Source organism: Pleurodeles waltl, chromosome 8 (assembly GCF_031143425.1).
Source record: "Pleurodeles waltl isolate 20211129_DDA chromosome 8, aPleWal1.hap1.20221129, whole genome shotgun sequence".
Taxonomy (NCBI): Eukaryota; Metazoa; Chordata; class Amphibia; order Caudata; family Salamandridae; genus Pleurodeles; species Pleurodeles waltl.
In genome coordinates this window covers 1,217,318,144-1,217,343,669 of record NC_090447.1, presented here as the reverse complement: position 1 = coordinate 1,217,343,669, position 25,526 = coordinate 1,217,318,144, and the positions used below count along the sequence as shown (strand labels likewise).

General features: G+C 45.4%; 1 long non-coding RNA gene across 1 annotated transcript in view; it reads right to left on the bottom strand.

Annotated features, from left to right (window-relative positions):
- Positions 1–8,265: 8,265 nt before the first annotated feature.
- LOC138249203 (uncharacterized) overlaps positions 8,266–25,526 on the bottom strand; it is a 62,534-nt gene continuing 45,273 nt past the window's right edge. The window contains exons 3-4 of the long non-coding RNA XR_011194779.1: positions 9,568–9,637; positions 8,266–8,632 (exon numbers count right to left, since the gene is read on the bottom strand). This is a non-coding gene — a long non-coding RNA (uncharacterized lncRNA). The remainder of the gene's footprint in view (positions 8,633–9,567; positions 9,638–25,526) is intronic.

Below are 25,526 nucleotides of genomic sequence, written 5' to 3'. Positions count from 1 at the left end.
TCCCCCGTAGGTCGTTCCACCTCTTCCTGATGTCATCTCGTGTTCTTGGATGCTGTCCCACTGCATTGACCCTGTCTACGATTCTGCACCATAGCTCCATCTTCCTAGCTATGGAGGTGTTCTGCACCTGTTATCCGAATAGCTATGGCTCTACCCGGACAATTTCCTCCACCATGACCCTGAGCTCCTCCTCAGAGAACCTGGGGTGTCTTTGAGGTGCCAAGATATGGTGTGGGTGATGTGTGAGGTGGTGTTGGTTGTGATGTGTGAGGGGATGTGTTTGTGTGTGTTGTCTGAGGTGCATGGATGTTGTGAGTGATGGTGTTGTGTGCCTGTGGATACTAGTGTTGTTTCTGGTGGTGTCTCTCTCTGGGCTTCTTTCTCAATTTTGGTCATAAGGGTTTGTGGGTGATGTGGGTGTGTATTTTATATTGGATTGGGTGTGTGGGAGTGGTGTGTGTATGTGTATCAGGTGTGTGTTTTTCGAATTGTCAAATGTGGTTGTGTTTTGTAAATATGTGTGTATTTTGAGCGCAGCGGTGTGTACCGCCAATGGTTTATCACGGTTGAAAGACCACCGCGTGGATTCATGGGTCGTGATAGTGTGGGCGTATTCCTGTTGGCATGACGGTGTCGGTTTTGTTATCGCCAGTTTATCACTGACCTTTGGTGCGGCGGACTTGTGTGGGTGTCTGGATTTTGGCGGATTCCGAGCTGTGGGTTGTAATAGCTGTAGCGGTATTCCGCCACTGCAGCGGTGTGTTGGCGGTCTTCTGCGCGGCGGTAAGCGGGATTTACCGCCAATGTTGTAATGAGGGCCTATGTCTCTGTTGGATAGGTGCACCATTTTGGCACAAACTCATGTTTACAGGTGTTTGTAAATCTGGGTTTGTTTCAAAACAGATGGATGGATGCACCAGAATGCCTATGCTCAACCAATGTAAAGCCTATCCGATGCAAAGTAATGCAAGGCAGCACTATGGGCTGCTTTGCATTATTTATATTGAGGAAACCCTGGAAAGCCACACAATTTGACTCTGCATGGTTTAGTACATGCCAAAATGGATTTTGCATCTGGACTGCACTACAAAATTGAATCAACCTTCACACAAAATCGTAGTAAATTTTGGCCGATTTGTTTAAGATGATCGAGTTAAACTCCTTATAGCGGCAACCAAAAAAAAAAGTACACCATGTCATCTACTCAAGAGGTGACTTGAAATCTACTGCAATCCATTTACAAAAAATATGTTATGCTCAATGTAGGAAACTGTTTTTTTGACTGAGGGGATGAAGACCCTTCTCAAGCAAAACAACAGTTCCTGTCAGGGTGAGCCACAAAATTCACTAACTTAACCTATTGTTATACCTCTGATATGAAAGCAGTCTGCATGTCTTAAAGGCACTTTGTTAAGTATTTATTCAGCACACAAATACTAATAAAGTGAAAACACAACACAATTAAAATACGAAACCTAATTAGAAAAATCAAATGCAATCTAAGAAATAAAATGTTACCAAAAAAATTTAAAATCAATCAGTAGAACCAGAGTTTTGAATGAAGTGACAATGGAGATTTGTACTTTCCGACTTTGTTACTTTTGTGGACATCAGAGATCTCCAGCAGGACAAATCTGTAAAGCTGTAGGCTGTAGATGGTGAGAGCTTAATGAGTCATGATACCATTGCTCAGAGGTCCCACTGAATATGATTTGCTGCAGTGGAGAAGAACGTAGCAGGAGGTACTGTAAAATCAGGCCAACTCGCAATGCACAGCGGGCACAACTGGCAAGCAGATAGGTTCTAGTCAACTGTCAGCTCTCAGGTCACATTTTTGCAAAAGTGTTTCTGAGTCCCAAGTTTCAGGTTTTGGCTTACGGAGCTCCTTTATCACCTTTAGCAGTAACAGGGTAGGAGCAATGCAAACACCCTTACTTCAGATTCTATGCAAAGTTAGATCAACATAAGTTATGCAAAGTAGAACAACCGGCCTTTGCATGGAATCCTAGAACCCAATACAAACGGGTACAAACAACGGGTAAAAGGTACATTGCATGATATTTCCTGGTGTAAAATATGTACTCTGTGTGAAATTACAAATAGTATGTGACTTGCCATTTAGGGGTTGCTTGTACAGAGAGATTTGTTCTGCATCAAGTACTTAAAGTACAAAACTGAAGTTAGACCTCTCTCGCTCACTTTTTTCCATGTGCAATGCCAATCTCTGCGCTCACTTTTTTCCATGTGCAATGCCAATCTCTGCTGAGCATCACATATGCATTGCATTTTTTGGGGAAGCATGAACAATGACAATATCACTGATGATTGTTGAAAAAGATGGAGACAGTGCAATTCTTTTTAGTTTGTGCATCACAATGCTGCAGATTTCCAACACATTTTATTGTATCAATATTGTTATATTTTTACCATAGTTTGTGTACATGAATGAGTACATGTCTGCTGTCATCTATACTAAGGTGTGTGGAAGACTGTATACCGATATGTCAGGTGATCAGTCTATGTGGTGTTTATATTGATATGAGTGTCCATGGATGCTTGTTCATATGCTGATCTTACTACATATGTGCAAATACCATATGTGATTTATATCGATATGTGCCTAGATGTATTGTTCTTTCTGTGTCCCCACTATAAAAAAGTTAAACATGTTTGATTTCTTCAAAATGGCTCAGCTTTGATTAAAACGTTTCAGCTCATAAGTTAATGATGTGCTAATGTAATCATATGTATTCATCACATGTGCGTTGCAGATCTCTGTGCTACTGCAGGGGGTAGAATCTTACCTCATCTCCCTTGCCTCTTTCCCTCTGTATTCCTAAGTATTCCAAGCATCGTTCACCTAACACCTGTAAGTGTGAACTGGCAAGCTGCAGAGGTAAGCATAATGTTAAAGGATGAAATAATTAGTTTCCCACATTTTCTGTTTTGTAATCTTATGTGCATTTGTGGAGCAGGCTATCACACTTGACTGTCCAGGTAACTGGAGCTGGATTGTCCACTGTGATGCCTCTGAGAAAGATGAAGATTGAGTCCAGGTTGTGTCTGGCAGCATGAGGGGTGGTCCAGTAGTGTGCTGGGGAGGCGTAGTTTTCTGTGGTTCTCAATGAGAGCTGTATAGTTTGGGTCAGTGTGGTATTCTATGTTGATGTTGAGGTCTCCAGGAAGAATGAAGGTGCTAAAGTTGATGACGAGGGGAGCAATGAAGTCACGTTCAAAGGGAAACCAACATGACTCAATGAGGCCTACTCAGCCCTGTGGGCTTCACTGGAGGGAGGTGTGTTGACTTGGGAAATGCTGAGTAGTTGTAGGAGGCTGGACTGGCTTGTAGTGAGTACCAAGGGGTACTTGCACCTTGCACCAGGCCCAGTTATCCCTTATTAGTGTATAGGGTGTCTAGCAGCTTAGGCTGATAGATAATGGTAGCTTAGCAGAGCAGCTTAGGCTGAACTAGGAGACGTGTGAAGCTACTACAGTACCACTTAGTGTCATATGCACAATATCATAAGAAAACACAATACACAGTTATACTAAAAATAAAGGTACTTTATTTTTATGACAATATGCCAAAGTATCTTAGAGTGTACCCTCAGTGAGAGGATAGGAAATATACACAAGATATATATACACAATAGCAAAAATATGCAGTATAGTCTTAGAAAACAGTGCAAACAATGTATAGTTACATAGGATGCAATGGGGAAACATAGGGATAGGGGCAACACAAACCATATACTCCAAAAGTGGAATGCGAACCACGAATGGACCCCAAACCTATGTGACCTTGTAGAGGGTCGCTGGGACTATTAGAAAATAGTGAGAGTTAGAAAAATAACCCTCCCCAAGACCCTGAAAAGTGAGTGCAAAGTGCACTAAATTTCCCCTAAGGACAAAGAAGTCGTGTTAGAGGAATAATGCAGGAAAGACACAAACCAGCAATGCAACAACTGTGGATTTCCAATCTAGGGTACCTGTGGAACAAGGGGACCAAGTCCAAAAGTCACAAGCAAGTCGGAGATGGGCAGATGCCCAGGAAATGCCAGCTGCGGGTGCAAAGAAGCTTCTACTGGACAGAAGAAGCTGAGGTTTCTGCAGGAACGAAAAGGGCTAGAGACTTTCCCTTTGGTGGACGGATCCCTCTTGCCGTGGAGAGTCGTGCAGAAGTGTTTTCCCGCCAAAAGAACGCCAACAAGCCTTGCTAGCTGCAAATCTTGCGGTTAGCGTTTTTGGACGCTGCTGGGGCCCAGGAGGGACCAGGAGGTCGCAAATTGGATCTGAAGAGAGAGGGGACGTCGAGCAAGACAAAGAGCCCTCATTGAAGCAGGTAGCACCCGGAGAAGTGCCAGAAACAGGCACTACGAGGATGCGTGAAACGGTGCTTGCCGAAGTTGCACAAAGGAGTCCCACGTCGCCGGAGACCAACTTAGGAAGTCGTGCAATGCAGGTTAGAGTGCCGTGGACCCAGGCTTGGCTGTGCACAAAGGATTTCCGCCGGAAGTGCACAGGGGCCGGAGTAGCTGCAAAGTCGCGGTTCCCAGCAATGCAGCCCAGCGAGGTGAGGCAAGGACTTACCTCCACCACACTTGGGCTGAAGAGTCACTGGACTGTGGGGGTCACTTGGACAGAGTTTCTGGATTCGAGGGACCTCGCTCGTCGTGCTGAGAGGAGACCCAAGGGACCGGTAATGCAGCTTTTTGGTGCCTGCGGTTGCAGGGGGAAGATTCCGTCGACCCACGGGAGATTTCTTCGGAGCTTCTGGTGCAGAGAGGAGGCAGACTACCCCCACAGCATGCACAAGCAGGAAAACAGTCGAGAAGGCGGCAGGATCAGCGTTACAGAGTTGCAGTAGTCGTCTTTGCTACTATGTTGCAGGTTTGCAGGCTTCCAGCGCGGTCAGCAGTCGATTCCTTATCAGAAGGTGAAGAGAGAGATGCAGAGGAACTCGGATGAGCTCTTGCATTCGTTATCTGAAGTTTCCCCAGAGACAGAGACCCTAAATAGCCAGAAAAGAGGGTTTGGCTACCTAGGAGAGAGGATAGGCTACTAACACCTGAAGGAGCCTATCAGCAGGAGTCTCTGACGTCACCTGGTGGCACTGGCCACTCAGAGCAGTCCAGTGTGCCAGCAGCACCTCTGTTTCCAAGATGGCAGAGGTCTGGAGCACACTGGAGGAGCTCTGGACACCTCCCAGGGGAGGTGCAGGTCAGGGGAGTGGTCACTCCCCTTTCCTTTGTCCAGTTTCGCGCCAGAGCAGGGGCTAAGGGGTCCCTGAACCGGTGTAGACTGGCTTATGCAAAGTTGGGCACATCTGTGCCCAACAAAGCATTTCCAGAGGCTGGGGGAGGCTACTCCTCCCCTGCCTTCACACCATTTTCCAAAGGGAGAGGGTGTCACACCCTCTCTCAGAGGAAGTTCTTTGTTCTGCCATCCTGGGCCAGGCCTGGCTGGACCCCAGGAGGGCAGCTGCCTGTCTGAGGGGTTGGCAGCAGCAGCAGCTGCAGTGAAACCCCAGGAAGGGCAGTTTGGCAGTACCAGGGTCTGTGCTACAGACCACTGGGATCATGGGATTGTGCCAACTATGCCAGGATGGCATAGAGGGGGCAATTCCATGATCATAGACATGTTACATGGCCATATTCGGAGTTACCATTGTGAAGCTACATATAGTTAGTGACCTATATGTAGTGCACGCGTGTAATGGTGTCCCCGCACTCACAAAGTTCAGGGAATTGGCTCTGAACAATGTGGGGGCACCTTGGCTAGTGCCAGGGTGCCCTCACACTAAGTAACTTTGCACCTAACCTTTACCAGGTAAAGGTTAGACATATAGGTGACTTATAAGTTACTTAAGTGCAGTGTAAAATGGCTGTGAAATAACGTGGACGTTATTTCACTCAGGCTGCAGTGGCAGGCCTGTGTAAGGATTGTCAGAGCTCCCTATGGGTGGCAAAATAAATGCTGCAGCCCATAGGGATCTCCTGGAACCCCAATACCCTGGGTACCTCAGTACCATATACTAGGGAATTATAAGGGTGTTCCAGTAAGCCAATGTGAATTGGTAAAATTGGTCACTAGCCTGTTAGTGACAATTTGAAAGTAATGAGAGAGCATAACCACTGAGGTTCTGGTTAGCAGAGCCTCAGTGAGACAGTTAGGCACCACACAGGGAACATATACATGCACACCTATGAGCACTGGGGCCCTGTGTGACAGGGTCCCAGTGACACATATATATAGGCCACAAACCTATGAGCACTGGGGTCCTGACCAGCAGGATCCCAGTGACACATAACAACCATACTGAAAACATAGGTGGTCATTCTGACCCTGGCGGTCTTTGACCGCCAGGGCGGAGGACCGCGGGAGCACCGCTGACAGGCCGGCGGTGCTCCAATGGGGATTCCGACCGCGGCGGTAAAGCCGCGGTCTGACCGGCACCACTGGCGGGGTCCCGCCAGTGTACCGCGGCCCGATTGAATCCTCCGCGGCGGCGCAGCTTGCTGCACCGCCGCGGGGATTCCGACCCCCCCTACCGCCATCCAGATCCCGGCGGTCGGACCGCCGAGATCCGGATGGCGGTAGGGGGGGTCGCGGGGCCCCCGTAAGAGGGCCCCTACATGTATTTCACTGTCTGCTGCGCAGACAGTGAAATACGCGACGGGTGCAACTGCACCCGTCGCACAGCTTCCACTCCGCCGGCTCGATTCCGAGCCGGCTTCATCGTGGAAGCCTCTTTCCCGCTGGGCTGGCTGGCGGTCTGAAGGCGACCGCCCGCCAGCCCAGCGGGAAAGTCAGAATTACCGCCGCGGTCTTTCGACCGCGGAACGGTAACCTGACGGCGGGACTTTGGCGGGCGGCCTCCGCCGCCCGCCAAGGTCAGAATGAGGGCCATAGTGTTTTCACTATGAGCACTGAGGCCTGGCTATCAGGATCCCAGTGAGACAGTGAAAACAGTGACAAACACCCTGACATACACTCACAAACAGGCCAAAAGTGGGGGTAACAAGGCTAGAAAGAGGCTACCTTCTCACAGTAGTGTGCTGACTAAAATGACTCCTCTAATGAACTGGTTGTGATCGGGGGCTCTAACTTGAGGCAGAAATGTGATGTCACATGATGGATACACTCAGCTAAATGTTATGACTGTTGTGAGATTGATCAGCCAGGTACATGCAGCTACTTGTGTGGGATTGGTTCTAAAATTGTTCTCACTTCTCAGTTAATCTTGTTCTGCATCTTGGTCCACTCATCATGAAGCTTACCTTCTCCTTGACTCTAAAATATCAACATTTACTGTTTTACAATTCACAGGCCTTTTTTTCTTCTGCACGGAAAAGGCAAAAGCTCCAAAACATTCCCGCTTACCTTGCAGGGCTGATTCAGCAGGCACCCAAGAGGACATTCCAAGAAGAATGCAGATCACTGCCCTATACCGTACCATTTTTCTTTTAACAATCATAATGTTTTTAGAACTGTGTGGGTTCACTTAACTTCTCCATAATTTGTATTTTTCAAAACTAGATGACAGACTATTTAGATGTATATTATAATAACATTCTCTCATTTCCTTCCACAGATTTGCTGACGATGTGCTGCTCATCGATCTGATAAATACTGTAATCGTATAGTGTTTGTGTTTATCACATCTTTCCTCTAACTTTCTGTGTCCATCCATTCATCAAATTCTTAACCCTTTTCACCCAGACTGTGTGATATATGGAGGTGCAACTTATGAATTTGCACCATAAATGGATCACACACTTGGTGGGGCAGATGTGAAAGCGACACCAACTCGCTGCAGGATCTTCATACCTGAGCGATAGCTCACGCCAGCCCACCTTACTCACCCAAGATATAACATCACTCATGATTAATTAACATCATATTTCAGGCCTTGTAATGCTTAAATGCTTAAGTCCACTCCTGGCTCGAGGATTTCATACATTTCTTTAATAAATAAAATGCTAACTCCTGTTGCTCAGAAGTTACTACTGCTATTTATTGTAATATCATTACTTTGTGTCATGGTGGTGGTCAATCTTTGATAAGTTATAATAATAAATAACCAACTAACTCTGTGTTTTCTTTCAATCTAGTTGCCACCCACAGCATGCCCGCTCCTCTCATCAAAAGCATAAATGTAATCTCAATGTCCCAAGTATCAATGTTCAAAATTAAGTCTAAAGTTCTTTCCCCAACTGCCCATCGCAATTCCCACCCTCCCCACCCACAACAAAAATCCCTCCCACCAATAAAAGTATATTACAAAAAGGTTTTCAAAGAGCATTTAGGAGAGCATGAAGGAGTGCCACTTCTAAAGCCAAGTTCTGCTGGCCTACATGAATCTGCTCCTGCTCACCTAGGGCATCGCAGAGGAGGCAGTCTGTTGTTGATGAGAAGGGGAGGGTTGGTAGCAGTGGTATATCCTGACTGCTGGTGATATGGCTGGGATGGAGGCAGGGTCAGCTGGCAAGAGGGACTAGAGGCATGCCTCCTTCTCTCCTCCTCCAAAGCCACTGGCCGGCAATATTCTTCCTGGATGGCTTCCATCATGTGGTGCCTCATCTGGGTGCTACCTCCTGCTGTTATGGTGGAGCTCAAGCAGCAGGAGTAGCTATATCAAGAAAGAAAAAAATGAAAAACACAAATTATAACGCTCATTCCAAACAGCTGTTAATAGTGGCACAGTGGCAGAAAATTGTTTGTCCCGTAAGGTCATTGGAAGTTTTCATGTAATTAGTCACAGGGTCAAGTTTTCCCCAAATATGCATTACATCACGTACCAGTAGCACTGGCTGCAAGGAATTATGCCAGAATAACAACTATAATAAAAGTGACTTTCTTTGTTTAAAATATTTTGATGTAAAGCTAAACAGGCACTTTGAGTTTAAAATGTACTGCTAATTAATGAGTAAGGTGCATGTGCAGCACAATTAATAGTATTATCCTTGATGTGCAACATTATGCAGTCTGCAGCACAGATGTTTTTGGGGCAGCTGTAATCAATAGCTTATTAACTTACTTTAATTCTAATGGCCCTGGTGTTTTTTGACTGCCTTTTCAATTCCCTGAGTCCAAAAGAGTCCAAACTAAGAAGAGATGAATAATAATAATAATAATATGTCACACAAGTCACATACAATGGATATCGTGTCTGCTGTAAGTAAACAGTGGAAAAACAGTGCACTGCAGTACAGGGAAGGGAACAGGATATATTTTTTTTGCCACGTTTGTCGCAGAGGACCTGATTTAGATCTTGGCACTAATGGTCCCACCTTGATTTACCATATGATTTCCTGTTCGTTGACTTGACAGTCTACCCACCCGATTTAGATGTTGGCAATCCCATAGACAATAGACCGCCAATGAACCACCATCACCACCATAAATTACCACCCACATTGACTGTGCTATAGAGAAAGCAGCTGGTGGTAGGACTTCAGCCCCTTTTGTCTCCGAGCCAAACATGATGTGCTTTCCCACCAACGTAACTGTGATAGCCAAGCACCTGAGTTGAGGGATTGGGAGGGATATAAGCATAAAAATTACCTGTTTTCCAATTTTCCCACTTCCTGCCGCCATGAATCAGATCATACAAGTCTTGCTGTTACTGATGTTCCTGGAACAAGATGAAAATCAACATGTCGTCGCCAGAACAGAAGATAAGTCAGTGTTTTACCTGTCATCCTCGGAATTGTTGGTGTACATTAGCACTGGACTCAAGCATGTTTAACAAATATTTGCAGGCAATACTACAATGATGTGCAATGCATATGTCTGTAATGTTCTACTTAAAAAGTGTCTAAAAACACACCTCAAGATATTAGTCACACTCATCAATTTGGTTCTAACTGCTTTCATGGCAATGTATATCTATATAAAAAGTAACAGAAATCCCAAAAAAGAAATGCGTCTGTGCAGGTGTGTGTAATACTTTTCCCTAAACAACCATATCCTATACATGGACAGTATACCCAATGGGAAGTACTCAAATCCCTGATAATGTAGCAATTGCACTACAAAATGCTACAAACTGCAAAGATGTCAGAAATGTATGAAGGTCACGTGTCCTTGGTTTGTGCAATTAATGACAAACATTAGATTGCATTTAACTGTAAAGTGCCAGGTTGTCTGTGTAATGCATATACGCATATTGACACATCATGTTAAAATAAACACACATGTATTCTCCAGTCACAATAACAGAAACACAAATAAGTTTGGTTAAAATGTGTCCAGTAACATGATGAATGCTTGCACCGGAATTTACATTTCCATAACAAATGTTCAACACTAACATATGCATTTCAATAAAGACCTAAAATATCCAACCTGTGCTTGTCAATGTCACAAATGACAGTAAGTGCACGACAAATACATTAGCAGAAATAACATAATCGGCAAACAATTAGCAACAATCCAGAAATAAGGCCATTACAAAGTTGTTCTCAAATCAAATTTTTATAAGTATGAGGTAACTCTCTCATAACTTTTGAAAGATTTACTCAAAACAATAAAACAGCAAAGGCACTAGGCTAGAAAGTTAAAAGTCTGGGTTGCATGCTCATAACTTGCCTCCTTTTCCACTGCCAAAATAAACCTCCCCTGCCGGGGGCATCTATGAGACAGAGAGTAGGCACCACAATGATCTTATTTGTGGGGGATGGGTCCTTGGGCTTTTTGGAGGGGTGGGTTTGGGTTTAGGAGGGGTGGGTTTGGCTTTGAAAGGGGTGGGTCTGGATGTGGAAGGGGTGTCAACACCTTTGGGATGGGTGGTATGGGATGGGAAAGGGGTCAGGTCCAGGGCAATCATAATATCATCCTTTAGAAAATGGATAGGGTGTTCAGGAAGGAGCAGGGGTTGGGAGGTAGAGGGAGTTGCAGAGTCAAATGTGGTCTGGGTATCTGAGGGTCTGCTGTATGTGAGGTATGTTTTGGTTTTTTTTTTTTACTGGGTGTCTGTTGTGTGGTTGAGAGTTGGCATTTGTGCACAGTATGTGTGCATGTGTGGATGTGTCTGCTGTGGACGTGCTGTGTGGGGTTGTGGTGCCTGTGGATGTTCTGGTGCATGTGTGTTGTGCTGGGTATTGTGTCTATTGGTGTGCTAGTATTGAGTGTGGCTGTCTGTGTTTTGGTGGTGTGGTATCTGTGGGTGTGCTGATGGTAAGTGTGGATGTATGTGTTGGGGCAGGAGCTGTGTCTGTGGGTATGCTTGTGGTTGTGGTAGTGATGGGGTGTGTGGTGTCTGCACGTGTGTGTGTGTGTTTCTTGCTGTGTTTGTGTTTATGTGAGGATGTGTTGCTTTTGTGTGTTAGTTTACAGGGCTGTAAAGGTGTTTGTGTGCTCTGGATATGGCAAGGAAGAGGGTTTTGGGTCGAGGAAAAGGTGGGAGTTGGGACAAGAGGTTGGGTGGGAGGCTGCTGGTCAATGAGGAGGCCGGACCCAGGAATGACCGCTGAATGCCAACCATGGCACTGTGACTTTGGCAAGACAAAAGAATGATGGAAGGAGTGCAAAACCCTTTCAAATACTCACCCTCAGTCACATATCTGGGTTAAATCCATTGTTCTTTTGTTCACCATGCCACCCCAGTTTGGACCAGCCATATGCAAATCAGTCTTGATCCTGTTCCCCATGGGAACAGGCCAGCCCGAACTGCCAGGACAGGTCCTCCCTGGACTAGAGTCAAGCATTCTGGGACCGGTTTTGGGGTAACACCCTTCATCAGCCAGGCTAGCTCAAATCCAGTGGCTTAGTGAGCAAGGGACCCACACCTGGGCATACCTGGCCACTTAGGGCAACTTTAGCAACACAAAACGTATGATGGATGGAGTGCTAAAACTTTTCAAAAACTCACTCCCAGTCACGGATGCATGACACTGTGACTGCCATCCACGTAAGCCAGCATGTACATCATCTGACCCCTAAGTCCCTGGATGGCAGTCTGGACTTCAGAGATAGTCTGCAAAAGATCAATAGCCTCTTCATTGGGCGCAGCTTGGGAGACAGGGGCAGGGGGAGAGATGCATGCAGCAAAGGTGATGCCACACTTTTTAGAAGAGCGGCTATGACCAACTGGGGGAGAGCAAGAGTGAGAGGGGAAATGGAAAGATGGGTGGTGGATGAAAGTGCAGGTGAAATACTCCCACTAGGGTCTGCCACCACTAGGGATTGGTCATATATGGAGGCCTACAAAGATGATGTTGAGTCACTCAAGGCTTCTGTGCCAGTTCGCTCACCCTCCATGACACTGGGTCCCTCGGTGTCAGTGGTGTCAGCACCAGGATCACCCTGCCCAGCCTCTTCCCTGCCAACATGGCTTCTGTCACCTTTGTCTTGCCCAGATGATGCTGGGGATTTGAACATGAACTTTGCTCACTAAACATTTGCCAAGTCTACATATTAAACCAGCTTCAAGGCACTTAAACGTGGCTTCTTATTCACCAGTATCTCATGTCTGTAGGGAAGAAGTTCACAAACCATTTGCTCACATAGTGTAGAAATTCACAATGCTAGCTCCCATATCATGTATGTATTTGTTCTCTAATCCACTTGTATTTCTCTGCATGACAAATGATGTTGACAGCATTAGTAAATACATAGGCATGGATACATTCTTAAACCACTTCAGTACAAAGCACAAGCATTTCGACATATCCAAAAGAGGCATGTTTTTAGGCATGATATTGACTTATCAAGATGGCTACATCACCTATGTGAAGAAACCTTCCATCTGTAATTGTCCTTTTAAGTATCACTCTTCTCAACATAATTGCTTTCTCATCTGGGCATAACTAAGGACACCTACATGTAATTAGAGGTACATGTAACTCTGTTACCAATGTGGACACATTCCTGTCTGTTTCAATTAATACAGCGTGGCATGAAAATTCATGTTGGTTGACACAGACTGGCTTACATGCACATTTGTGAAGTACTAAGGGTTCATGCCAATCTACTACTGTCTGCATGAAATTAATTGAATTTTGCTATTGAAACGTATTTTAGATAAGTAATGATGCAATTGTACTCATGTTAATATTACTTTTGGTGCACCTGCTCATGATCATATTTTCATTTACCAACCTACCAATATAAAGTTTGAAACATGAACCGTCTCATAAGTGCTTACTTTGCTGTGTCAGCAGGAATAGGACCTACATTGCATACTCAATTTTGTGATGTAGCATCACTCCTGACCCAATCTTCAACTGAGGCATATTTAATATAAATGTCCCTCATAACCCAGAGAAAATGCAAGTGCCCCTTTTTGTGCATGAAGCCATGTGTCTGCTCAAAACTGTACTTGCCTTGTGATGAGGAATCTAGTGACAACTTTTAGCACAAAACAATACACCAAACAGAGTATCAGACACCATCTGAAAAATGTACACCCCCAGAAATCCTCTCCTGCATTGGATGTGTGTCAACAGTCATATTGATACCAAACAACAATGCTGTAAATAAAAAAGATTAAACAACATGATTAGCTACATATATTATAACTCATTCCGTTGCTGCTTCCGTTCGGCCCTCAACTGCCCATCAAGCTCTGGGTAGGCCACATCAAGGATGAGGGCCATTAGGAGGGCCAGGATGTGGTGCATGTGCTTGCATCATTTTGAGGCCTAGCCGAGCTGGACTTCTGCTGACTTCCTGGTCCATCATCGGAGGTCCTCCAACCTCTTCCTGCAATGCAGGCTGCGCCTCTTAACGACCTCCAGAGTCCACACCTTCTTCACAATGGCCTTCTATAAATCCCGCTTCTGATGGGCGTCAACCTCTATGGATGAGAGCATATTACTACAAAAGATGTTTTGAGTGTATTTGTTTGTCTGTAGTGCAGTCATGCAATTGTTTGCCATCTCTCACGTGCATTCCCAGAACAGATTATTAACAAACATTTCAATGTTCCTAAGAAACACTAATTTGCAGCGATCTGTGTAGTAGCCTCAACACATTCTTTCTCCTCATCTTACCAGTCCAAGACACAAATATCATCTAAGCCAAAGATATTAAACTTTTTATGTAGAGAGCCCTACTCCAGATTAGTCCAACTCAATATGAGCTACTAAAGGCCAAATAACCTGTACATTATATGCACATAACCACACAAACATCTACATTTTCTTCATGCCTAACTGTCTAAGAGTCTGCTACTCTGGTTTGCACCACATACAGTAACTAAGGGCAGTGTGGGAGGGCTGCCATGTGTCTATGAGGTTATGGTCTTGGGTGATGTATGAACAAGTGTGTGTTGTAATGAGACATACTTGTATAAGCCGGGGTCATTTAGACTGGTAGCACATTAAATACCTTTCCCCATATATGGTACCATGACATGTTTAACCCCTTCGCTGCCAGGCCTTTTCCCCCTCCTGTGGCAAGCCCTTTTTTGGCTATTTGGTGTAGTTCATGCTTAGGTCCCCATAACGTTTTGTCCACATAAGCTACCCAAGCCAAATTTGCTTCCTTTTTTGAAACATCTTGTAGATTCTAAAGGTACCCAGAGTTTGTGGGTTAACCTACAGGAGACTAAACAATTAGCCAAAATACAGTTAAAACGTTTTTTAGGGGAACAATGGGAAAAAGTGCTGCATCTGTTTTTTTCCCTTCAAATGGCATCAATAAAGGACTTGTGGCGCTTAAATCACCATCTTCCAAGCTCTCAGGAACAGGCAAGCTTGAATTTGAAAACCACCTTTATCAACACAGTTTAGGCATTTTACTGGGACATACCCGATTTGTACTATTTTTTGTGTGCTTTCAGCGTCCCTACAGTTAGTGACAGAAAAGTGTGTGAAGCAAATGGTGGACCCAGGACAGCTAAACATTTCTAAAAAGTAGACACATTTCTGAAGTCAGAAAGAGGTCATTTGTGTAGATCCTGCAAGGTTTTCCTATAGAAAGTAACAGTTGAAAAAAAATGAAATTGAGTTGTAAAAACAGCCATTTCAGTCTACATCTTCTTCTGTAACTTTTTCCAACTATGATAGATTTTTAAAAGTAATATACAGTTATGTCTGCGGAACTGTTATGATTATGGGGATATATAGGGCTTGTAGGTTCATCAAGAACCTGAGGTACCCAGAGCCAATAAATGAGCTGCACCGTACAATGGGATTTCACTGTGTACCAGGTATGCAGCAATTCATTTGGCAATATATAAAGAGTGAACAATAGATATCAAGGAAACCTATGTATTTAGGAAATGGGCACAAGATTAGGAGTTTAGAGGCAGTGGTTATTTGCACATCTCTGAATTCAGGAGTACCCATACTAGCATGTAAGTCGCAGGGTATTTCTCAAAATGACTTCTTTCTTACACACTGTCTTACATTTGAAAGACACAAATGTAGTGAAAGACAATGGACAATAACACTTGTTCTTCTATTCTGTATTCCCCATGTCTCCCTATTAAAATAGTACCTCACTTGTGTCTGCAGGAACTGCTTACAACAGGTAATGCCCCAAAATACAACATGGACACATCAAATTTTTACTGAAAACTGATGTGTTTTTTGCAAAGTTCCTAGCTGTGGATTTTGGGCTCTAACTCAGCCAGCACTTAGGAAAGAATAGCAAACCTGTACATTTTTGAAAAGTAGATGCCTAGGGAAATCCAGGATGGGGTGACTTGTAGGGCTCTCACTGAGTTCTGTCACTCAGAATCCTTTGCAAACCTTAAAATTTGGTCAAAAAACAGTTTTTCCTCATATTTCGGTGATGGAAATTTCTGGAATCTAAGGAGAGCTATAAACCTCTTTCCACCCAATAATGTTTTCCTCATATTTTGGTGATGGAAACCTCTGGAATCTGGGGGAGATTAATTTCCTTCCACCTAGCATTCCCCCAAGTCTCCCAAATAAAATGGTACCTCACTTGTTTCAGTAGGTCTAGTGCCCATAATAGTAAACGCCACAAAGCGCAACAAGGACATATCACCGTTTTACACTGAAAACTGACATGTTTTTTGCAAAGTGCTTAGTTGTGGATTTTGGGCTCCAGCTCAGCCGGCACTCAGGGAAACCTACCAAACCTCTACCTTTTTTAAAACTAGACATCTAGGAAAATCCAGTGTGTGGTGACTTGTGAGGCTCTCACCAGGTTCTGTCACCCAGAATCCTTTGCAAACCTCAAAATGTGGTTAAAAAATAAATTTTCTCATGTTTTGTTGATGGAAACTACTGGAATCTGAGGGGAGCCAAAAACGTCCTTCTACCCAGCATTTTGCTAAGCCTTCTGATTAAAATTATACCTCACTTGTGTGGGTAGGCCTAGTGCCCACAACAAGAAATGCACAAGAACACAATTTGGACACATCAAATTTTTACACCAAAACATGTTTTTTGCAAAGTGCCTGGCTGTGGATTTTGGGCTCTAGCTAAGCCGACACTTGGGGAAACCCAGCAAACCTGTACATTAAAACTAGATACCTAGTGGAATTTAGGATGAGGTGACTTGTAGGGGTTTTCACAAGGTTCTGTTACCTAGAGTCCTTTGCACACCTCAAAATCTGGCTAAAAAACACTTTGTCCTCATATTTTGGTGGTGAAAAATTCTGGAATCTGAGAGGAGCCACAACATTCCTTCTACCCAACATTCCCTCACGTCTTCTGATTAAAATGGTACCTCACTAGTGAGGGTAGGCCTAGTACCCCCGAAAAAAATGCCCCAAAACACAAGGTTGACACATCACATTTTTACACTGAAAACTGACATGTTTTTTGCAAAGTGCCCACCTGTGGATTTTGGGCTCTAGCTCAGCCGGCACTTAGGCAAACCTAGTAAACATGTATATTTTTTAAAGCTAGACACCTATAGAAATCCAGGATGAGTTGACTTGTGGGGCTCTCATCTGGTTCTTTCACACAGAATCCTTAGCAAACCTCAACATTTGACTAAAAAAAAATTTTCCTCACATTTTGGTGATGAAACTTCTGGAATCTGAGGAGAGCCACAAAGGTCCTTCCACCCAGCATTCCCTAAAGTCTTCCTATTAAAATGGTACCTCACTTGTGTTGGTTGGACTAGTGCCCATGACAGGAAATGCCTCAAAAACAGAACATGGGCACATCACATATTTACACTAAAAATGGACACGTAGAAACCTGGCAAACTTGTACTTTTTTAAAAACTAGACACCTAGGGGAATCGAGGATGGAGTGACTTGTGGGTCTTACACCAGGTTCTGTCACCCAGAATCCTTTGTAAACCTCAAAATATGGCTAAAAAACACTTTTGTCCTCACATTTTGGTGTGAATTGTTTCGGTTTGGAGCCCCAAACTTCCTTCTACCCAGCATTTCCCCAAGTCTCCCTATTAAAATGGTACCTCACTTGTGTAGGTGAGCCAAATGCCCAGGGCAGGGAATGGCCCAAAACATAATATGGACAAATCAAAATTATCTATTACGAAAGTACCTGTTTTTGCACCTGCTTGTTTTGTCTAGGGAAACCTACTAAACCCAGACATTTCTGAAAACTAGACACCTAGGGGAGTCCATGGAGATGCGGCTTATGTGGATGCACCAATGTTTTCTAACCCAGAATATCGTGCAAACGTCAAATTTAGAAGAAAACAAAACACATTTTCCTCAGATTTCTGTGTAGGATCACAGTGTAGGCACAACGGTCCTACCGCCCAGCATTCCCCTCAGTCTCCAAAGCAAAATGATGCCTCACTTGTGTGGGTCCCCATAGCAGAGCCAGCCTTAAAATGCACAAAAAAATTGTGATATCCCCTCAATCTCCACATGTGTTTTGCCCTTCCCTGTTGCAGGAACTTGGGCCACCCACACAAGTGAGGTATCATTTTTATTGGGAGACCGAGGGGAATGCTAGGAAATCTGTGCTGACATGCTGATCCCACACAGAAATGTGAGGAAAATATGATTTGTTTGGTAAATTTGAGGTTTTAAGGGTATTATGGGTGAGAAAATGTTGGGGTGTCTACTCAAGCCACACCTCCCACCTCCCCCAGGTGTCTAGTTTTAAAAATTGTCTGGGTTTGGTCAGTTTCCCTAGATGACTGCAGACCCCAGGACCAGAAACACAGATGCCCATCCAAAACCAGGTTGTTTTATGATAAATAATTTTGATGTGTCCAGATTGCGTTTTCGGTCCCTTCTCTATTGTGGGGACTTGGTCCACCCACACAAGTGAGGTAGCATTTTTATCTGGAGACTGGGGGGAACACGGAATGGTAGGAAGTTTCTGGTTTATTTCTATTTCCGGAAGAATATGGCAGAGAAAAGCAAGAAAAATATCACCCTGTTCTCCCCTGGGTTTCTAGCTTTCAAACATATCCAGAGTTGGTCGAGTTTCCCTAGACAAGAAGCGAGTATGCAACCAAATATCTTACTTCTGTGATGTCCTAAACACTCAAATTGTTAAGAAAACACCCTTAGGCTTTGTTAAAAAGACCCATCACCCACCAACCTAGTTGGTGGCATGCTTCATCATTGGGTTCCCACCTGAGACACCTAGCGTGTAAGGGGAGTGCTTTGATGCCTGATTGAAGCAGAGAGGTTTTTTTTCATTAAGGCAGACATACTGGTTGGATTTGGCATGAGGGTGAGTGATGGTCCAGTAGATCAAATGTCAGTAACAAGAGACTTCACAAAAATTAAATACACTGTTAACAACTGAATGGCCGAAAAACTAAACCATTGACTATCAGCTTGTGAACTCTAAAGCTACAAAAAGGCACCAACCGCTGTACAGGTCATTCACACTCCTTTCATACATGACACATACAAGATCATTCACACCACTAGTTGAGGGCCCAGCACATTACAAAGTTCAGGACAAGAGACAATATAGAGGCAATTTACACCCTGGCAGAGAAATACAGAAAAGACAATTATTTCTGTACAGCCATATATTCATTGAGTATACACACATACTGGTTGGATTTGGCACAAGGGTGAGTGATGGTTCAATAGATCTAATTTTATTAACAAGGGATTTCACAAAAGTGAAATGCTCTGTTATAAGTGAAAGTTTTAAAAAACGCAACCAATGACTCACAGCTTGTGAGCTGTAAAGCTGCGTCAAGGCACCAACCGTTTTCCAGTCCATTCACACATCATTCATGCCACCAGCTGAGGGCCCAGCACATTACATCACTCAAACAACAGATAGCGCCATTCAAGGGCCCATCACTTTCATACCCCCACATGCCTGAAATAGCAATCACACTGGCTGATGGAGTGTGTGGATTGGGGTTTGGCTAGCAGTGTGTGTAGTGACCAGCAGCAAGTCACTACTCACACACTGCAAGCCAAGTGCAAGCTCACACATACTGCCACCAAGCACCACTCCATGCAAACTGCCACCCAAGCGCCACTCCATGTTTACCGCCAGCCAAGCAATACTCTACGCACACCGCCATCCAAGCGCCACTGCACTGGCACATACACATTTTTTTAACAAAAGAGAAAACACTTATTATGAGTAAATGCAAAACTACAAGCACAAAAGCTCTAACTAACATACATGACACTAATGCCAGCCGTGAAAATGAACATAAAAATATAATACAATATGGAACAGGCAGTTCACTTTTATGAGCATGACAGTTTTCAAAAATTATTTTGTGTGTGGTACATTCGGAAACAAGTGGGCACACACAGCCCAGGTTTGGAAGGGTAGTACATAAGACTCTCCTTCAGTGCACCTCTTTGCATACAGACTCTACATCTCCTACTCAGAAAGTCATTTTTGGGTGTGGGGGGAATGTGATCAGGAAAGTGGCAATCTTTCAATCTAGCCACATCACTCCAACTCCAAGAAAAGTTGCCTGTTCTACTACAACAAGTCTGTCTATTACAAACTCCTGAAATTGAACCAATGTCATCTTAGACCATGGAGAACATTCGTTAAATGCATCAAAAGTATTAAAGGTTGCTAAGTGCAAAAGATGGATCGCAAACTTCTTATACCACATATAAGCCTAACGAACAGCAGTGTAAGGTTCCAAACTCTGATCTACTCCATCAACACCACCCTTGTGCCTATTATAGTCTAAAATGCACACAGGTTTGCACACTTCAGCAGTTTGAACTCAAACAGTCACAGGTGAAATACATGGATGTTAGAAAGCATAAAGACAACTCTCCTGTCTGAAAATTTCACAGTTAGAAGTTCATCACTATGCAAAGCACTGCATTATCCTCTCTCAAGTTTTTTACAAACAAGCTCTCTGGGGTGACCTTTATGGGTAGAGCCGATTGTACAACAAGCAGCACCGTCCTCTTTGACCAATTCACTGAACAATTGCACACCAGTGTGGACCTTTGTTAAAAAGCCCTCCACCAAGTTCCCACACAATCTTCTCACTAACTCCAAAAGCTGGCAGGCAACCAAGGGTGCCAATTCTTGAATCCCTACGAGTGTACACCGTGAAAATATAGATATATCCAGTCTTACTCTCAGACAGCATATACATGGTAATTTCATAACAAGCCCTCTTGCTAGGAATGTACTTCCTAAAAAATGACTTGTCTGCAGCTATTTCTTTTCCTGAAACATAGATCTCTGAAAACCGATCTGCAAAGTGATCAAGGACAGGTAGCATCTTAAAAAGACTGTCACAATGAGGGTGATCTCTAGGTAATGTCGTAGTTTGGAATCCTTCTCTAGGCAAAACTGCTGGTTGAAGGATGACAGTACTTATGTTTGTAGGTGACTATGCCTGTCCTACAACAAGTTGCAACTGTCGTCCCAACCTTTCCAGCTCACCAGCAGCACCTCACCAAAAACCCAAATAGTAAAAGGTGATTTGTGGCAGCCTTTATGCATGGACTCGAGACATCTCAGGGAGTGTCGTAGTTAAACGGAGATTACCCCTTTCTCACAGATATATCATGTCTCAACCAAACAAGGCAATAATAGAAGATACAGTGAAGTTTCAATAGTTTTTATTTAATACAACGGCATTCTGCGATAAGTTACATGGGCTGCAATGATTAGGATAATGAACAGTGCAAGAGACAGAATTGTAAAGACAAGAGTCATTATTAAAAAGACCCCCACCATCTTGCAATCATATGAAAAAGACATAAAGGGGGTCATTCCGACCCCGGCGGGCGGCGGGTGCCGCCCGCCGGGCGGAAACTGCCCAAAGACCGCACCGCAGTCAAATGACCACGGGAGTCATTACAACTTTCCCGCTGGGCCGGCGGGCGATCTCCAAAAGATCGCCCGCCGGCCCAGCAGGAAAGCCCCTGCAAAGTGGAAGCCGGCTCCGAATGGAGCCGGCGGATTTGCAGTGGTGCGACGGGTGCAGTGGCACCCGTCGCGATTTTCACTGTCTGCTACGCAGACAGTGAAAATCTTTGTGGGGCCCTGTTAGGGGGCCCCTGCACTGCCCATGCCAGTGGCATGGGCAGTGCAGGGGGCCCCCAGGGGCCCCACGACACCCGTTCCCGCCAGCCTCTTCCTGGCGGTGTAAACCGCCAAGAACAGGCTGGCGGGAAGGGGGTCGGAATCCCCATGGCGGCGCTGCATGCAGTGCCGCCATGGAGGATTCCCTGGGCCAGGGGAAAACCGGCGGGAAACCGCTGGTTCCCCTTTTCTGACCGCAGCTTTACTGCCGCGGTCAGAATAGCCCAGGAAGCACCGCCAGCCTGTTGGCGGTGCTTCCGTTGGCCTCCACCCTGGCGGTTTGAAACCGCCAGGGTCGGAATGAGGCCCAAAGTTTGTAATATGTCCTAATACCCTATCATGATAGGCCTAACCTCCTACCTAAAGGAGAGCTGGGTATGTTAAACCTAATCTGCCAATGCCATGTCTATGAGAGGATCCCCCAACCCTCGTTACCTTGGAATGAGGTCTCTACCTCAGACTCCGTAGGGACACGAAGACTGGGTCTGCATCAAGACAACGTGCAGCATCGATATCATTGATGGTGGTGATGCCCTCTGGTCGGAATCCCTCTGATTATCTGTCTAAAGTGTGATGTTTTTATACAGCTCCACTTGGACCCCTGACGTAGGTGTGTTCCCAAACAATAGATAACAGGCATGCTTGGGGCAGCAATTAATATAAACAATTCCCTCGAAAGCATGAAGAGGGAAAATCCCTAACTGTGAACACCTACAGTTTGTTTGTCTTTGTCACTTGATCTTGACACCTTAACGTGGTGGCACTGATAATGTAACTCATAACAAATTGCCTAACCATAAACAAGGCAGCCATCTTAGAAGAATTAAATAATTAAATGGGCTAAGACAGAGCAAGCTAAGTAGGTTAAATGTCACTAGGTGATGGGGGCACGACTCTGCAAGCCAAAGGCTAAGCAAACTCCTGTAATCCCATTAAAACGAACTAGTATTCACTATACCCTCCCCATTGCCGTAACAAGTATGACGCCATAACTGAATGCTACCGAAGGTGAATGAATCCAAACGCTAAAATTGCTCTGGACCAAAAAGCTAAAAGCATAAAAACTAGCTTAAAAGTCAGCTTTAAAAACATGTTAAAAAGTAGTAGTTAAAAAATATTAGTTAAAAACACATACAAAGAGACTTATGCCCTCATTACAACCCTGGCGGTAAATCCCGCTGACCGCCGTCGTGACGGCCGCCAAAATACTGTGTCCATGGCGAAAATCCGCGAAATCCGCCACAATACAGACACCCACACAAGTCCGCCACACCAAAGGTCAGTGATAAACTGTTGGGACCAAAACCCACACCGTTACGGCAACAGAAGTATGCCCACACTATCACGACGCACGAATGAACGCAGCAGTCTTTCAACCGCGGTAAACCATTGGCGGTACACACCGCAAGTCTCAAAATACACACACATTTACAAAACAACACCACATTGGACAATTCAAACAACACACACCTGACACACATACACACACCACACCCACACACTCACACCACTATAAATCACACACCCACAATACCCACAGCCCCTTACAACCAAAATAAGAGACCAAGCACAGAGAGACAAGCAGAGAGCACACACCCAATCAGAGGCACAGAACACCATCACTCATACACCATCCACGCACATCACAGTATATATCACAACACATCACCAAACACATTACCTCACACATATCACCCACTGCACATCTATGGCACCTCAAAGACACCCCAGGTTTTCTGAGGAGGAGCTAAGGGTCATGGTGGAAGAAATCATCCGGGTAGAGCCACAACTATTCGGATCACAGGTGCAGTAGACGTCCATTGCAAGTAAGATTGAGCTATGGCAGAGAATTGTCGACAGGGTCAACGCAGTGGGACAGCATTCAAGAACACAGGATGACATCAGGAAGAGGTGGAACGACCTACAGGGGAAGGTGCGTTCTGTGGTATCCAGACACCAGGTAGCTGTACAGAGGACTGGCCGTGAACCCCCACCTCCTCCCCCACAACTAGCAACATGGGAGGAGCAAGTCTTGGCAATAATGCATCCTGAGGGCCTCGCAGGAGTAGCAGGAGGAATGGACTCTGGTAAGGCAAATCTTTACTATTTTATCCCCCACCCTACCTGCATGCATCACATACTCCCACCCTCACCCTCACCCATCACTTTGCCATCTCCCACACACCCCACCATCATGCCCCACCACTCCCACAACCAAGCACTGCATGCAACAACAATGCATGGACATCCATCACAGACATGCATGGACATCCATCACCAAAGCATGTCCAATAGAGAGACTCACCCAGGCCACACAATCACTACTCACACAAGGGCAAACGCGATCGTGCAAGCACGGTAATAGAGGAAAACACACCTATTGCACAAGATGCCACACACAGAACAAATAACAATGCATTTACACCCCAGCAGGACCCCTACCCAACGTCACCGGACAGGAGGTGCCAGCTATATCCAGTCCCCCCACAGAAGAGGCCTACAGTGATGACGGAAGCTCTGCACGCCTGGATCAAGATGACCAGCCTGGCCCATCAGGGACCCCTGGACAGTCGGTTACCCTGCCACAGTCCCAAACCAACACAGAACCTCCCCCCTTAGGAAACACCAGCACAGCACCCACCCAGCAGGCCCATGCCACTTTCCCCAGGACACGTCAATCAGCAGTGTGTCCACAACTACAGGGACCCCAGGCAACCCCACTAACACAGGACCATCAGGGACCTGAGGTCAGTGGCAGTGGGCACACGGTTCAGAGGACAGAGGCACAGGACAACAGGGAAACTAGGAGGACTGCTGTGCGACAGGGGGAAGACAGGCCCAGGGAACCGACCCTCTACAAGGCACTATCAAACATCATGGGAGCATATCACCATTCCCAGGAGACCATGGGCACGATACTGGCCAAGCTGCAGCAGCTGCAGGAGGGGCAGTACCTGAGGATCAGGGAGGACTTGAAGGACATGAACACCACCCTGGTCTCCATTGCAGGGGTGCTGGCTGACATAGCCACCACCATGAGGAAGGCAGTGGCACAACAAAGGGCCCCTGACACTAGCCAAACCAATGAACAGCCTTCCACCTCTGCCGGCGCTAGTGGACAGGAGGCCCCGCCAGAGGACCAACAGGACACCAGCACCCCACCCCCCTGCAGAAGGAGAACCACCCCGCAAACGGTCCCTGCGATCTAGGCACAAGGCAGAGAACACTGCCAAGAACCCCTCCAGAAATGTAACCCTCCTGATTGTCACCCTTCTGTCCCACTATGTCACCCTGTCCACATTGAACTGCCATTATTCCCCTTCCTATGCCCCATTGGACAATGCACCTGTGATACCAAGAGACTGGACTCTACCATGGATATTCCTCCACCATCACCCCAGCCCATTGCACATCCCCCTCCAATCATTAGCACCTAAATAAACACCTTTAAATCACAGAACAATCTGGAGTCAGTCTGTACTTTCACCAAAGTATTATTACAACCTTGTAGTCAAATATCAATGTATATGTTTCTTTGCACATACCAAAGAATGACAGTTGTTGGGCAGCAGTAAACATAGCAGAAGGCAGAATGTGATACCCAGATCTGTGAAAAGGAGAGCCAAAGGGAACTGTCGGGGTCCATACAAAGAGGTAAAAAGGCAGACTTATACAAAGTCACATATGAGATGAGCTGTGCCAGTCTCCTACCTGTGTCTCACTGGAAGTACTGCATGATGATGTTGTTTCTGTTGTCATTCTCTTCTTCCTCTGCCTTCTCTTTCTCACTGTCCACAGGCTCCACCGCTGCCACAAGACCTGCATCAGGCCCATCCTCCTGGAGAAAAGGCACCTGGTGTCGCAATGCCAGGTTGTGCAACATGCAGCATGCCACGATTATCTGGCACACCTTCTTCGGTGAGTAGTATAGGGAGCCACCTGTTAGATGGAGGCACCACAATCTGGCCTTCAGGAGGCCGAAAGTCCGCTCTATAATCCTCCTAGTTCGCCCACGTGCCTCATTGTAGCGTTACGCTGCCCTTGTCCTGGCCTTCCTCACTGGGGTTAGTAGCCATGACAGGTTGGGCTAATCAGAGTCACCTGCAAATGTTGAGAGAT